The 15,605-nt window shown below is 41.8% G+C and overlaps 1 protein-coding gene across 1 annotated transcript in view; it reads left to right on the top strand.

Annotated features, from left to right (window-relative positions):
* ACSL6 (acyl-CoA synthetase long chain family member 6) overlaps positions 1-15,605 on the top strand; it is a 104,081-nt gene that overhangs the window by 19,296 nt on the left and 69,180 nt on the right. The window contains exon 2 of the mRNA XM_042014505.1: positions 13,428-14,080. The gene's annotated coding sequence lies outside the window, so the exon portion shown is untranslated. The remainder of the gene's footprint in view (positions 1-13,427; positions 14,081-15,605) is intronic.

Raw genomic sequence — 15,605 nt, 5'->3', positions numbered from 1 at the left:
TCACAGGACAACAAACATTATCACATGCACACTTCACCTTCCAGAGAAAATAGAATAGTCTTCTCATTTTTTGAAAGAAATTGTATCTACAGCTTCTTATATCTTCCCACCCATAGGGAGAAATTGCAAGACATCTCTAGACTTGAGTTTATGGTGTAATACCCATTCAAGCTCCCTCAGGACCTTATGGGGACTCTGAGAGCAGCCACCACCTTGCAACTCTTGCATCTTTAAGCTGGAGCCTGTCACCCATCTGCAGTGCCCTTGGCAGGAAGGACAACTACGTATTTAATGATGATTCATTGCATTCTCAGTCACTTGTCTGAAATCAAGTGAGTCTGAGAGAAACACAGATGATCAATCCAAGAAGTCTGTAATGGGTGTTTTCAAGCCTCACCCACTGACCTGATGAAATTTGGCTCCAGAGAGGTGGTGGCCAGAAAGGGACACTTAATTTTTTGGTTTCAAAGACACCATGTATGAATGAGGAAATAAAATAATAAAAGAGAGGTTTTCCAAAGCCTGTGGGGTCATGTTCTGCAGAAAACAGAAGGTTTGTGAATCCTGACAAGTGACTAATAAGAACAACAGATGAAAAAGGAAGTAAAATATCGACAGAAAACGACTAATCAAATGTTTCAAAAAAAGAAACAGGGGAATTACCCTTGTAGAGTACTAGCCCAGGTCTGGCTGCTGATTGCTCTTTGATGGAGCTGAGGCTTCATTCATCTGGTTGTGATGGCATCACCATCCTCTGTACACAGCTGACCAGGGGAGCAATGCCATAGCTGATCTCCATTTCTCTCATCCTTAGTGCTAAGAAATGATGGCAAGAGAAGTGGTGCTGGGACAAGAGGGGAAGGATGGAGCATGGGAACAGCATTTCCATGTCCAAGCTGCTTTCTCTCAGTTCTACCCTGGCATAAATGAAGGGGATCCTCTGGGAGGGAGCTTGCCTGCAGGCTGGGGCACAGCTACCTCCATCGTGGCTGCCCTGCCACATTCCCCTCTGCAGGTATTCCAGCACCATCTAAAGCCTGGAAAGTGGGACTCTAGGAGAGACACCCCTGGCCCAAGCTGAAAAATGTGGCCTTGTGAAGCTGGTGCCTGTGTGTTGTGTGTCTCACATGCTCCCATTGCCCAATGTCTCTTGGCAAAACTTTCCCTAGACCTGCTTGTTGTGGTAGCACAGGACAGCTGCCACCATTAAATATTTGGAGAGCGTCCGGAAGACTGTGGCTCGTCCTACACAGGGTGGATGGGCTTCTTCCACCCTTGGAGAGCTCATCATGGATCTCATAAACACAGGCAGGTCTAGGCATGTGGTATGCACTCCAAAGGAGTTGGGCAAACTGGAGGGGGTCTGCTCTGCTGCCATTGTGTTGGGGAGATGGGTTTTATCATGAATAATTTCTTGCTTATCAAATGGGGAATACTAAATATAACTCACACCTACAACTTCTAAAAGTAGCACATGGCTCTGTGAAGCACCCCTTCCCCCACTGTGCCACCAGCTCACACATCTTGTCCCCCGCTGAGGCTCACAGAGCTGCTTTTCCTGCCTTGGTGTAAGAAATGCAACAATCATTTTTTAATGAAAAATCTACTTCCAATACAAACAAATCTGCAGCATCTCTCAGAAGTCAGTCACAGCTTGACTGAGACATCAAGACAGGTGTGTTTTGTTGTATTATGACGATGCAAGATGCTTATCAAGGTTGTTAGACCTCTGATGAAGCCGTCAGGGTTATCATGCTCAGGCAGCTGTGCTCAGCACACTGATGCTGTCATGCTGGTGATAAGACTGTCCTGCCTGCAGAAACCAGGCATTCCCTTCACTGCTGTTTGCACAACAGTTTCTGCTTGGCTTAATGGTATCAGGTTATTTCAGAGCCCATGTGGGATCACAGATGACAGCAGGGCCCTTGGAAGCCCCAGCCACATGAGCTTTGCCCTTGCCAGGGCAGGGTGGTGAAGAGGAAGGGCTGTGCTGTGTTTGAGAGCTTTACAGGGTGCTACTGGCATCAGGGCTGGGAGGCTCCAGCTGGACCTGGGACCCTGCTCCCTGCATCCCACTGCCTGCATCCAGCTTTCTGCATCCTGCAAGGCCCCAGAGCTGTCCTGCCACACCGGTGCTTTCCCTGGCAGTCTGCTGCCCCAGGCAACAGCTCCGTCTGCATTTTCCTATGGCAAGTCCAGTGTTGACTTGGAGTTTTTTAATGCTTCACTTTTCCCTCCTATGTGTCAGAGTTTCCTGGACTGCTGTGCCAAGAATGTTGAGCCTGATTAATGTTTTCTCCTTAAAATCCTGATATTCTTCTCCTTTCCATATACGTGTGATTCTGAGACTTCCCATTTATCTGAAGGGTGAATTTAAAATTTAGTGTAAAACATTTAAATATTGAAATAATGTATCTGAAATATTAAACACCTCATTGCTAATGAAAACTTCGAAATTCAATGGCAGGTTTCTTCACCTCTTCAGTGTGGTTCTTATTATTCCTTGAACTATTACAGCACTGAACAAGATGGAGCTCAGGAGCAGAGATTTTCCTGACTGTCTATCTTGAGGGAGTTTGGCTAGATATTCACTCTTTCTCTGATCTTAGTAAACAGGTTCAGGGTTAGGTTTGATTTCCATGTTCCCCAGTTCTTACAAGACTTCAATATAAAACAATGCACAATGACCTTGCCTGTGGAGCCTGGGCAGTTTGTGGTACCTGAGGACAGTCAGGGCACTTGTCCCCATCCAGGGCTGGCAGCTGTGTCCCCACTGTGGATGTTTTTGAGGCTACTGGCCCTGTGTCAGGAGATGAAGTCTCTGTCCAGCCTGACTGGGCTCTGCCACATACAGTATTTGCATGGGGAGATGCTGTTTGAATGCAAAGCACCTGCTTTTGTTTCTACCATTGGAAGTCTGTATCTGAAAAATGGGATGTGCTCTGCACCGTGGAAGGGATGGGATGTGTGTAGGAGCCAACCCCTGTTGTAGCAAGCCCTGTCCAGGGCCACCATGCTGTCAGCAGGGAAAACCCACATTTTTGGAGGTTTCTGCGAGGCATTCTCTGTCTCCATGGGCCCTTGCCATGGTGACTGTATGTCTCTGGCTCTTTGGGTGTTCATTCCTGCTTCAGCTGGGCAGTCTCTCCATCCCCATCCTCTCAGTGAACATGGATGCTTCTCAATTTTTCAGGGCTGGGAGCTCCCCACACCACTGAAGGCAAGGGGATGATTCTCAGCTGTGCCAAGTGAAAGCTCTTCTGCTTTTGCAGCACTGCAGATGTGGCAGGGACATGGTGCAGCCAGGAGTGAGTCACCCCATCGGACAAGAGGACATGTCTTCTTAAAAGCTTAAGCACAACATGACTCAGTAAAGCTGAGTCCAAGGCCAGGCTGCAGCAGGTGACTCCAGGCCTTGGGAAGGTGATGGGATAGGTGAGGGCAGATGTGGGGTGCTCACCCTGACCAGGAGCATCTCCCCTGTTGCTGGCAGCACCTGTTGTATCCATCCCACTTGGAAATCAAACAGCTCCCCTGAACAGCACTGAAACCACTCACCCTTCACAAATAAAGGACTCTTAATTATGCAGGAAAATTTTGCTTATTTTTGTAAAGGTGTATTTACATTAACAGAAGGTTGCAAACATTCAGTAACAGATATGTAAGTATAGGCAGCACATGACAGGACTCCTTAAAACCAGTCCTTGCAGGAACATTCCCCTTCAATACTCTTTTATTAAACATTAACTTTCAGAATCTTAACTGATAGCTTTACATGGGTATGAACTTTGTGAGTACCTGCCATAGCTATGGCTACTTAAACAGTTTGGAAAACAAGTATTGTCTGATTCAGTTCAGTAGAATTCAGCTCACACAAGATGAGGGAAACACCTCATATCAGCTGAGTAAACTTGGAGGAAAAACAAACAAGACCTCTTTGCTTTTGTGTTACCCAGTTTGGCTGGATTTGGGTGACATGGCTCTGCTTCACCAACAGTAAAACATGTAGTGGTTGAAGTTACCCCCTGGATCTGAATGCTCAGGGAGGGAGGGGAGGTGGGAGTGTACAACTGAAGTCAATCTTCTCCAGTCCTGGAGCTGGTTCAGGAGCCAAAGGGAAGTGAAGGGCCTGGGTGGCACCGATGGCCTTGTCCCTGTCCCACAGACTGTCTTTGACCCAGCTCTGAGAGCCCTGGGACTGTGGCTTGGGATAGTGTGAGAGAAATATTGTGGCAGCAAATCCCGAAGCAGATCCCCAGAGCTCCTCACACACCATCACACAGCAGTTTCCTAAACCAAATACTTAAACACAGCAGCATCACAATAAATATCTCAAAGTCTCCATAAATAAATAAATAAATAATAAAAATTCCTCTTTCACTATAAAAAAGACAAAAATTAAAATATTAAAATGATCTAAAATATTTAAATAAAGTGCTAGTCATTTAAAAATTCAGCATGTTTCAATCATTATAGTGAACATGACTGCTGTTATATCACTTTTTATATATATATATATACAACATATCTCTCTCTATATAAATATTCTATGGCCATATTCCTGAGGATAAGTTAATTGAGTCACAGTTTGGTTGCAGTAGAGTTCAGGTTCTCCTTTTCTTCTCAGATTTGGACTAGTTGCTCTATTTAGGCATTTTGAATTTTCTCAGAGAGCAATCTCAAGAACTTGTCTAGCGTGTCCAGGAAGTCATCCCATGTTACTTGTGCGGTCTTACATTCCTTATCGAGATCCTTTTAAAAAAAAAAGACGACATAATTCAGCCACGTAACTTGGATGTCACATTTAAGTCTCTGGTATTTGATACCTCAACTGACAAGTGGGCTGTAATAGCCCACGGCATGTTTTGGAAAGCTGGGTGAGCTGCCTCTGGAGGCTCCAAGGCAGGGTGATGATGTGTGGGTGACAGACAACTCATCACCTGGCATCATTCACAAGTGCCCTGAGCCCCAATGCTGTCCCAGCTTCCACTCACATTTGAGGGTTTTTTCATATTATTATCTTCCTTGCAATTGGGATTACCACAGGAAAAGATGTCAGAGTGTGATCCAAGGAAGAAAGTGGATATATTTACACCCTTCTTAATCATATCATTTTCAGAAGAGATCTCTAGTGTCCACTGCAGCCAGCTCAGTGCCATCCCAGCTGCCATGCCCCATTATTGAATAGTCTTTGCTGATTATTTTGCTATTAAGTACCACATGCCAAACTTACTTCGGGGAGGATGTTTTTGTAGGTGTTAAGTCTGGTAAGTTTTCTGGCGATGACTTTGCTGTAAGTGTCAAGAGCTGTCAAGGTGCTAGCAAAGGTTTTCAGGTGGCTATACATGCATCTCTCCACCTACAGGGATAAGGATGAGTTATTTCAACAGTTATTTCAACAGTAATGATTGGTAGCACATAAAACATCATATCCCAGGAATTTAAATACCCATGAAAAATAATAACCTACAGGAATTAAGAGCTGTGTTTTCAACAGTAGCCCTGATTCTGTATTCAGCCATTTACTGAACACCAAATTTAGAAAATCATAATACAATCTATAATTTTCATTTAAGAACATGCCAGGGTCCAAAACCTCCTAACTGCCTTAAGTAAGTTGCAGGTGCCACAAGAAACTGGACATATAAAATTTGGATGTCTTCAATTCTGGAGACGTTTGTTCCTTGAGGGAAAGGAGAGCCAATCCTGCATTAAGGCTTCATGTCTTGCTATTGTGTCTCTCTTGAAACTGGATCAGAATTGTTTTAATGAAATAAAAGCAATTATTGCTGCTGGTGTGAATTTTCAACTTTACTCCCTGAACCTAAGAGGGACTGATGCCATTTGTCTTCTGTTCACTTTTAATGATGGAGTTGGGCTGCTATTTCTCACTGGTACTCCTTGTGTCCTCCATAAAAAGCTAATTTTTCCGCTGGATTTCAGGAAAATACAGGTCAGTGAAATGAATGGGTCTGTATAGGATATGGACTAAACAGACTGTTCTAAAGCTAAGGGATCAGAGTGAATCTGTGAGGCTTCCAAGAAGATGCTGGTGCACATCTAAGACCTTTGCCTACTGAGAGAACTACTGAAGCATTTTAGCATTGGCAGCAGCTTTCTATAGGGTCTTGCAAAAACTTTTCATTTCCCTGGGTCTGTAAAGTTCTCTTACTGCTATTAGAATTCTGAAGTGGGAAAGAAATGTGGGGATTTTAGATAATAATTTTAAATAGAAGCATGTGGTTTCTTACCGTAACGTTCACAGTTACAAGGCTGGGAACCTGCTCAAGAGAAAATTAAGTTAGTAACTTCAGAATAGAAACTGGAATAGAAGGGCAGCTAGGGGAAAGTTGTTCAAAATTAAGCAACTTACTGAATTTAAATTTAGTGTCTTCATATCTTGGAGAAGTTCTTGAATGATCAATCCCACCAAAGTCCTGGAGCGCTCCTCCTGCAGTGCTGCTGAGCTGCCCAGCACCCCCAGACCCAGCAGAGCCACAACCTGGACCAGCATTTTGAGAGTCAGCTCTGCTCCTCAGCTGGGTGAACTGTGTGTGGCTCTGCCTTGGGCTCCTTTTATATACACAGTGCTGCAGGAAATGATTAATATCTCACCACAAACATGCTCTTGCTAAAGGGGAGGCGGGGAAGAGTTACCTGAAGAATGGAATCTGCTGGTTATTCAAATGAGTAAGAGTCTATGTACTTTCTGCATCAAGAGCAATTTTATGGACTCTCTACCCGAATCCCTTTGCAATATGTATTTCCAAGGCAAACTGTACAACCCTTTGGTGTGGATAAAGTGTAGACAGGTATCTGTAGCCGTCTGAAGTTAGTAGAGTATGTATTCATAGACTATACATACACATATATAGACAAATGTGCACACAACTGTGGATGCTGGAAAACTAAATCTCTCTTTATATTAGTTTCTCAGCACTTCCAAAAATTTGGAGGTCATTTAAAGAAAATGTACAGGCTACCTCAGAAAACTATGGTTATAGTGCTCAATATTAGTATATTTAATTTTTTTGAGATTTACAATAAAACTACCAAAAGTATTAAGTAGAGTTTCTACAGGGAATTCTGTCTAATTCAGGAAATATATTACAACCTGACTGAGTCAGGACAGAGATTCCAAAGTGTTGGTGTTCTTAGGAAAGGCACTGTGGCCTCAGGACAGATTTTTCAGCTGTCTGTGGAGAAAATAAACTGAACAGTAACTGAGAAATTTTGCAATCAAACTTTGTTTAATATGGGTAGAGCTGCACAGGACAAGCTAATTATGAATATCAAGTGGAGAAATTTGGTAAAGAATGATTCAGAAGTCTGCTGACTTGTGAATATAAAAAAAAACCAGATTTCATAAGAACAGCTGTCCCCTGGGTTGCATTAGAGGAAGATCACCATGGATGCTGCAGCCCTGACAAAGAGAGGTTAGATTAACTTTACTCTAGACGGAATGGCTGTATCTCACTGACTTAGCCTGGGGCTACAAATGAGGATGGGAACCAAGCTGTATTTTTCCATGTTCTATTCAACGTATGAAAAAAAGAGTTTCCAAATCAGAGTGTTACCAGGATATTTATTCACTCCTGGATTATTGAGGATGCACTTGTGGGTGCTGGATGAGGGTGTAGCCATATCCTGCGAAGGAAAAGGAACCCTTTACTCAGTATTTTCCCCGTGCCTAACACACTTTCAGAGCCAGTAGTAGGAGTACACACTCTGTCATCCAGAAATTTTGTTAGACTGTATTTTGCTCTTTAATACAATATTGCTGATCAAAGTCCTGACTAATACTGGACCCAGACCAGATCCTTACAGCCAAAGCTAGGTATGACCTTGCAAGCTGATGATGAATTGCTTGTACAGTGATATATTTAATGTAGTACTTTCAGCTCTTCTCCCCTAGTTTACTTATGAAAACATGCTGTAGCCTTGGACAAAAATGTCAATAAATGTTTTTCTACTAACCAAAGCAGAAGTCCAAAGAGCAAACTGTTTTAAAAAAAATGTTACATATGACGTGATCTGCTTTGCTCTCTGTGTGTTTGTTATTGCTCCCTAGAAATGAAAAAAAATTTTAAATCAGATTGTCCTTTGAGCATGCTGTGTCATTATTCTGGATGGACCATGCTGAGTGATGTTCAGGGAGGGCAACACTCCCTCAGCCTATGCGCAGGTGCTTTATCGCATCCAGCTCAGGGAACTGGATGCTCCCTTTTGTTTTCATTCCTGTATGATCAGGTATGTTCAGGTAACACACGGTTTTGCATTTTTCCATCTCTCAGATGCATTTTGTTAAAGACACTGAATACATTCCTCTCCTGAAAAGTCAACTCTGTGATAACAATCTGCTTTTCTCCAGTTGCATTGTGAGAGACCTTGCACTGTGACAAACATTTTGTAGGTGACACTGTGAATTTGGATAGTCTTTAAAAGATGTGAAGTAAGAGGGGAAAGGAGAAAGCATATCTCATAAGTCAGTGTTATATCAGATCACATCATCAGAAGGCTTTCTTCCAGCTACCTCTGTTTCTCCATATCTATATGGTTCATCTCAGCGGTTGTTTCCATCAGTGAGCTATTGTTTCCTCATCACTTTACTAATATTTGAGCTGTGCTTAGTAATTCCTTCCGCATTCCATCAATAATCTATGACACTTCTCTGGTAATTCCCAATTTATTTAGTGCAGCTGTCAGGGTCATGCATATTTCAGGACTAATTTTTTAGCATCCTGCACATACTTTCACACCCAGGCAGGGGACATGATGTGCAGGCAAGGGCTGGAGACTGGCTGAAAACCAACTAGCAAGTGTAAAATGTATTAGTAAGAAAACTTCAAATACAGCAAGTGATTTACAACAGGCGAGCATAAAGCAGTTACTCATGCAATTGGTTACATCTTGCAATTAGGACACTTGCCAGAAACAACAGAAGCCAGTGTTAAAATCTGAAATGATAATCTGAGATAAATTCCAGGACTATGACTTTTACAATTACTTTATTGGATTCAGTCTAGAGCATTAGAGTAAGTAAATGGCTGTGCTGAGGAGGTTATGGAAAAACAGTGTCGCCGTCTGGTGTCAGCGTCATCGCTCTGAGGGAGTATTTCTTTGGGAAAAGGCTTCTGCGAGACGCTTTGTTATGTTTCCAGCTATGTGCAGGACAGAATAAGTATCTGTCATATCCTACATCTCCACAGCCTGCTTGTACATCCCACAGGGAGTGTGCACATTTATAAAATGGGAAGCAGGAAGAAAATTAATTAGAAGAAAAGAAATTGACAAAAATCTGCACCAGGCAAATCTAGCTGATGTTTGTGATCCTTCAGTGATGCTTGGCCACTCTGTGTGTGTGTGTGTGTGTGTGTGTGTGTGTGTGTGTTTTGGCCATTTGCCTCCCTAATCATTGCACTTTATACCTTGTCTTCCCAAGAGCACATCACACTCAATTCAGACAAGGTTGTCACTGGTTTATGATTCGAAAAGTTCATTATTACTTTTTTTTTTTATTATTATATCTGGTTAGGGAAACTGCCTGTGAAAACTCCATTTTACTCCCTCCATTTGATAGGAAATCATCCACAATGATGAGATGTTTCGCCCTCTGAAGAAAATGTCTTCAGATATTTCAACATTTTAGTCCCCAGCCTGTCATGCTAGGAGCCCAGCAATCCCTTCGCCCTCACCCACATCGAAGAACAGCTTAACTGTGAGCAACAGTGTCACCCCAACTTTATACTGACTACTTAAAAATGTCCCATTTCTAGAAACATTCAGGGCCAGGCTAAGTGGGGTGTTAAGCTACCTAATCTGCTTGAAGATGTCTCTGCCCATTGCAGGGGGTTTGGAATAGATGAGCTTTAAAGATCCTTTCCAACACAAATTATTCTATGATTATATGAAAACTCATCAATCACCTTACTTTTAGTAGGAAAGACTGACAGAGAACTGGTTCCCAGATCCTCCCCCAGCTCAAGCTGAACTGGTTGCTGTATAAGCTCCTCAGCTTTCTACTGGTCCCAGGCTGTGTTTGTCTTCCTCCACTCCCAGAAATTCCCACAGTCGTCTGGGTTTTCCAGGATTGTTAGCAGTCATCCACAGTCACGCTGCAGAAAGCCTTAGGAGCTCAAAAATTAATTCCATCATGTCCTGTAGACTTGGCTACAGTTAGTTTATTTAAATAGTTTCTGTGAGGGGATATTTTTATGAAGACAATGCTTGTGTTTTGTTGACTAGATCTCCTACATACATCCTGGTTTACAGAGTCTTTGCTCCAAATTTCTGCAGTCGATGAGTAATAACAGCTGTGTGTTTGTGGCAAAGGAAGATCACCAAAAAGACAACCCAGTTACAGAGGGTTACATGGTCAGCAAACAGGTTGTGCTCTACAGAGACATCTCAGAGTCTGGCTCATGCTATATTCTGTATCTGTACTTAAAGAAAATCTCCCCAAAGCCTTAAACTTCAAACTGGAAGAGCATTTTGCAAAATCATTAGCATTGAATTACTGTGACAGTTTTCACAATCTGTGAAACAACAAATTCCTTCCAAATAATGTACAAGTCTGTTCTAAGAAATCTGCAAAAGCCCTTTCTAGGAAACAGGGTACCTCTGGCAAGTTAGCTGTGTTGACCTATATTGGAGAGTGGAGTAGAGGAAGATATATGTACAGTCATCAGTGGCAATTTCATCAGCCCATGGGCAATTTCTGTATGCTCAGAGGTGCCTGAAGATGTCCAAAGTCCAAGAAGCTCTTTTGGTCATGGAGAACAATGCTGGAAGACACAGTGGGAAGAAGGATACCCTCTGTTCTAGCTCCAAACAGAATCTCATGTTAATGAGATGGATTTAATTTCTCTGAACAGGGCATATTGCACTAACCTTGTGCTGTTAGTAGAGTAAACGCTGAAAAAATCCATATGTTTCAGGCCATAACCCAAGCTGCAAGTGAGCGCACACCCAGAGACTTCATTGCTGTTCACTACATGCAGTCACACAGGGAAGCGTTTGATTTCTTCAGTAGTGAGGAGATTACTGGAAACCAGGTGGTGAAACATGGGTGAATCAACTGCTGTACTGCAAGACACTGAATTAGTCTCACACTTAGCTTCCCACTAAACTGAGCTGAAATTTTAATTATTTTTGGGATGCCCACTCTGGAGTGAGCTTGTGTAAAACGGTACATTTCTTCCATTCTTGGTAATCTGGATTTATTTACTCTTCTTCCAATTACTTATTTTGAAATGTGTATGTATTTGCAAACATATAAAACTTTCTCCTGGAACTATCAAGGCCAACTATTGGGTGATCTTGATTAAATAATTATGTTAATTACATTTAATCAACCAAATTCCTGAGGGAATAAAGGAGTAGAATCATAGAATCATATAATGGCTTGGGTTGGAAGGGACCTTAAAGATCATCTCACTTCCCTGTGGGCAGAATAAAAATATTTGTGTCAGAAAGTTAATGTATCTCACCTATGTTTTATTGCCAGTTTCTTATGGAAGCTTTACAGATGTCTTGTCATAAAAACCACAAGTGCAGATAGCAAGTGCTTTCTTGTGCCATTAATAAACCCTTTGTGGGATCAAATGAGGACACCAAAGATGCAATGGTATGATGAGAGCTTTAACTTCCATTTCTGATGTACGTGCAAATTCTTGCTGCTTTGAAATGCACCTCTGGAAAAGTTGCTCAGAGTAATGTGAAGGATTCTAGATTTTAGAAGGGGTCTTGGGGTTTGTCAGCGTCATGTGAAAATGCAGAGGTTGAGTCTCCTGATGGGCTACAGCCTGGCTGCTCACTCTGTTTTCCATCCAACCATCTACTGCATTCAGACATGTCTAGGCAGGTTCATTTAGACAGTAACAACAAAAGCCATAATGTCAGGTGTATTGGATGGATCAGTCTGGATCTTCCCAATGGAAGTCTGTCCTCCTGTGTACATAACCTCATACCTCTTTGGGAACCCACTGCTCCAGAACTGAGCCCAAAACAGGCATCCTTGGTTCTTGTGAGATTTGCTCCCATGTGACCAAGATGTAACTCAAGACATTTTGTGATAATCTGTGCAGTGAGTAGAAGAATTCATTTATTATCTCTGCTTTTCTTTTTTTTTTTTTCTTTTCCTATTTTCAAACTCATTATGAATTTGGGGCATTTGGTAGTCACTGTGTCAAAATGGGAAGTACAGTAGGAGCTTACATTTATAAATACTTTCATGACATCAGCTTGAGATGGATGCACCAGCACTATGTGAATGAGAGACTTTATCAATAGCAAAAAGGGGGAAACATAAGCCAGAAACCATACAGCCAGAAGCACATCCAGGGGAGATCCATGAAGTTGACCTGGCAGACAAGAATGATTTAAGTACAGCAAGTAGTTTGGGATATTTTGCATAAAAAAATGCAAAACAGAATTGAAAGTATTAATGAGAATCTGATGGTCATCAGGCTACTGTCAACGATGAGTATGAAAATTAGCCATTTTTCTTCCAAGCCCCTTCTGATGCAGCAGGCAGCCTTAGGCACGCTGGGACCCAGGTGTCAGTGGGAAGGATTGGAAACTCCTCTTCCCAATGTGGTGAACTGATGATGCTCACAAGTCATGTGGTGGTTTCTGTTTCGGAGGAAAAATGCCACCCATGCACAGTAACTGCAAAGACAAAAGAAAATGAATTTTTACAAGTAGTCATGGATTCATATATGAATATCTTCCATGAAATGGACCTTCAAACCTCAAGAAAGGAATTGTCATCACAAAGCCACAGCTGTTGATAGGATCCTTGTAGCCAAAGGTTTTACCTGGGCATTTTTTACAGGTTTGTCTGTGATTCAAATGACCTGGTAAAAGATTTCACAAATCCGACTTCTTGTCTGTGTAGTAAATCCTTTTACCACCTTTTATACTTACTGCAAATAAAAACAAAGTTGAACACCAAGAAGGTTATCTTAAGGGTCTTTTACAAACTACATGATTCTATAATTCCTAAGAAACAAAATCCTAAAATGTAGTTTGCTTATGTGACCGTGTATTAGTCTCCTTACATTGTGCTTTCAAACTTTCTTTAGTTGTGTTTTGCGTATTTTTTCCTATGAAAAATTTATTGAATCTCTGTTTTGCTCAGGGTGGACCTCTCTTGGATGACAGTTTTCCTGTAGCATTTCTAACTTTTAAGCTGTTGTTTTGCAAGCTTAATAATCCATTTAAGTAATTTTTTTCCCATGTAATTTTGGGGTTTCTTTTACCAAGTAAACCAAACCCCAAAATCCCAGGCAATGTACTTGTGGAGTCACAGTGACACCAGCATGGTTAGGAACTCCGTGAACTGCACTATATAAGGCCATAGAGATTTCAAACAAAAAGTCATGTCATGTTTTCAGTCTTACTAAATATCTTTTTCCTATTTTTAGAACCTACTGACATCTTCGAGATGAGTCAGCATTCCAGTCAACATGGAAAATTTTGTCCTGGTGATTAAACATTGATAAGTCTGTTGAGAAAAGAAAATGACAGGTAACACATGAGGCTTCCCACAAAAGGGAAAAGATGCATCTTTTGGAAGTGCACTAAGAGAGAGCATCACCTCCACCTTGGTGAAACCAGTGGGATTCAGCGTGATGGAAAAATACCTGCGGCTGTGTGGGAGCTGGTGATGCACCACAGCTTCTTGATGGCAAAAATGCTGAGAGTCAGAGGTTAAAGAACCCAGTATGGAGTTTGTGGAGCAGTGTCTCAAGGCACTTTGTGGCTCCCCAGTAGCTGCAATAGAGCCTGCTTGGAAGATTAATCACATCCTTTGGAAGTTTGTGATGTTTCCAGATCAGCTCAGAGGAACATCAATGTTTAGAATTGCTATGCTATTTTTAAACAAACAAACAAGAAGAGAGACTATTTCTAACTAGTTTCAAACAACCAGGATGTTTTTTTCTCTGGGTCTCCCAGATTGCTTTCCCCACAGAGCTATGGAAAGGGAAGCACACAGCCCATGCCCATAGGTGTGCACTGGGCAGGCCGGGCCCATGGCAGCATCCCTATGCAAGAAAACTGATGTGACAACATAGAGGTGAGAAATCAAATATGTATCAATGTCAGTTTGTTCTGTTTAGGAAAAAAAAAGGGGGAATTTTCAGGTTGCTGTGAGGATTTCAGTCTGGTTTTCCACACCTGAGTACTGAGACATAGGTTTCTAGATCTCATTTGATTGTCTGATAAACTACTGCATTTCAATATCTCTTACCCTTGGAAAAAGAGAAGTAGGTTCTGGGAGTAAGTGTGCTATTTTAAAGCAACCAGCAGCCAGTGCCTTTACCATCATTATCCAGAAGTGTCACAGGCAGCACAACATGCCTTTTGCTTCAATGCTGCTGGCTGGCAGTTCCAGCTGCTCCCACTCCCCTCCTCCAGAAAGCAGAAGGAAACATTGCTCTCCAAGGAATGGCCTGATCTGTATTAGGAAAAGATCTTGAGGTCTCTTGTGTGCTTAAAGGCAGCTGCTTTATCATTCAAGAGGTGTTTTAAAAATACTGACAAAAATGGAAAATAAAAGCCTTTTGGAAAGCAGAGCACTTTGCTATGGAGAGCAACATGTGCGTGCACTCAGCAGTGACCTGGGAGAGTTACCCCTCTGGGGTGTAAAGAGTTGAGCTCAACAGAAACATTTCTCATGTCATTAAAAAAGCCAACTCAATAGGTACTCTCCGTTGTACCTATTTAGGTTATGTTTTCTGGGTACATGTCTGTGCTTACCAACACTGAGGTTTTTGTGACATCTTCTTGCCCAATCACTCATCTTTGTGAGATCCTACTATGATGCCTCATACTCAACTTCAGAGAGTACTCGGCATTACTCCACACCTTCTCAAATTTCATCCCCCTCCTTTTCCAGAGGATATTAAGCAATTCAGGTCTTTGCTACTGTTAATTCTGGCTTTAAATGCTGCTGCTGAAACATGGTCTTGTAAGCAATTGTTTCATGCAATGGCTTTTCCCTTTGACTGAAGTGATCCAAACCCCTCATCACTTTGGTTTTATTTATGCCCCCTTTTTGCACATTCAGTCCTGCATCCATTCATTGATATTGGGATTTGTTTCCATTACATCCATTTTATTAGACCATGCAGTGTATTTTACTCCCTTTCAAGAAATATTATTTGATTCAAAATATGAAAGAAAAATCTACTATTTAACAGCTACTTTTGCTGTTACCTTGGTAAACAGTGAATTTTCCCTGTGCAACAAACTCAGTACTGATTCTTCTACAGTGCTTCTAAAAGACCTGCCATATTTGGGTCCAGCTCTGACATTCATACCTCTTTTACCTTTGTTTTTGAACAGTTTTCTAAATTCTTAATCTTGCTATTATAAAAATTTCATGACCTATCAATTCTATTTTTTAATTAAACCAGCACAAATGGGCAGCTGGCAGATGATTGTGGCGAGAAGGCAAATGACATCAAAAGCCCTGACAGACTAGGCTAAAGGGCTTTTTGTTTGCAACACAAATGCTTGTTTAAAAGATGCTCCATTTGAGTACAAGCTAATAGAAAATCATGAATAAATGTGTGAGATTATAGTAATAAGGAGTTATA

The sequence above is a fragment of the Corvus kubaryi genome, unplaced genomic scaffold (genome assembly GCF_017639235.1).
Source record: "Corvus kubaryi isolate FWS band 111438036 unplaced genomic scaffold, C.kubaryi_AGA036_p1.0 split2-37374, whole genome shotgun sequence".
NCBI classification, from domain to species: Eukaryota; Metazoa; Chordata; class Aves; order Passeriformes; family Corvidae; genus Corvus; species Corvus kubaryi.
The sequence above is the reverse complement of the archived record's forward strand: the minus strand, read 5'-3'. Positions and strand labels throughout refer to the sequence as shown.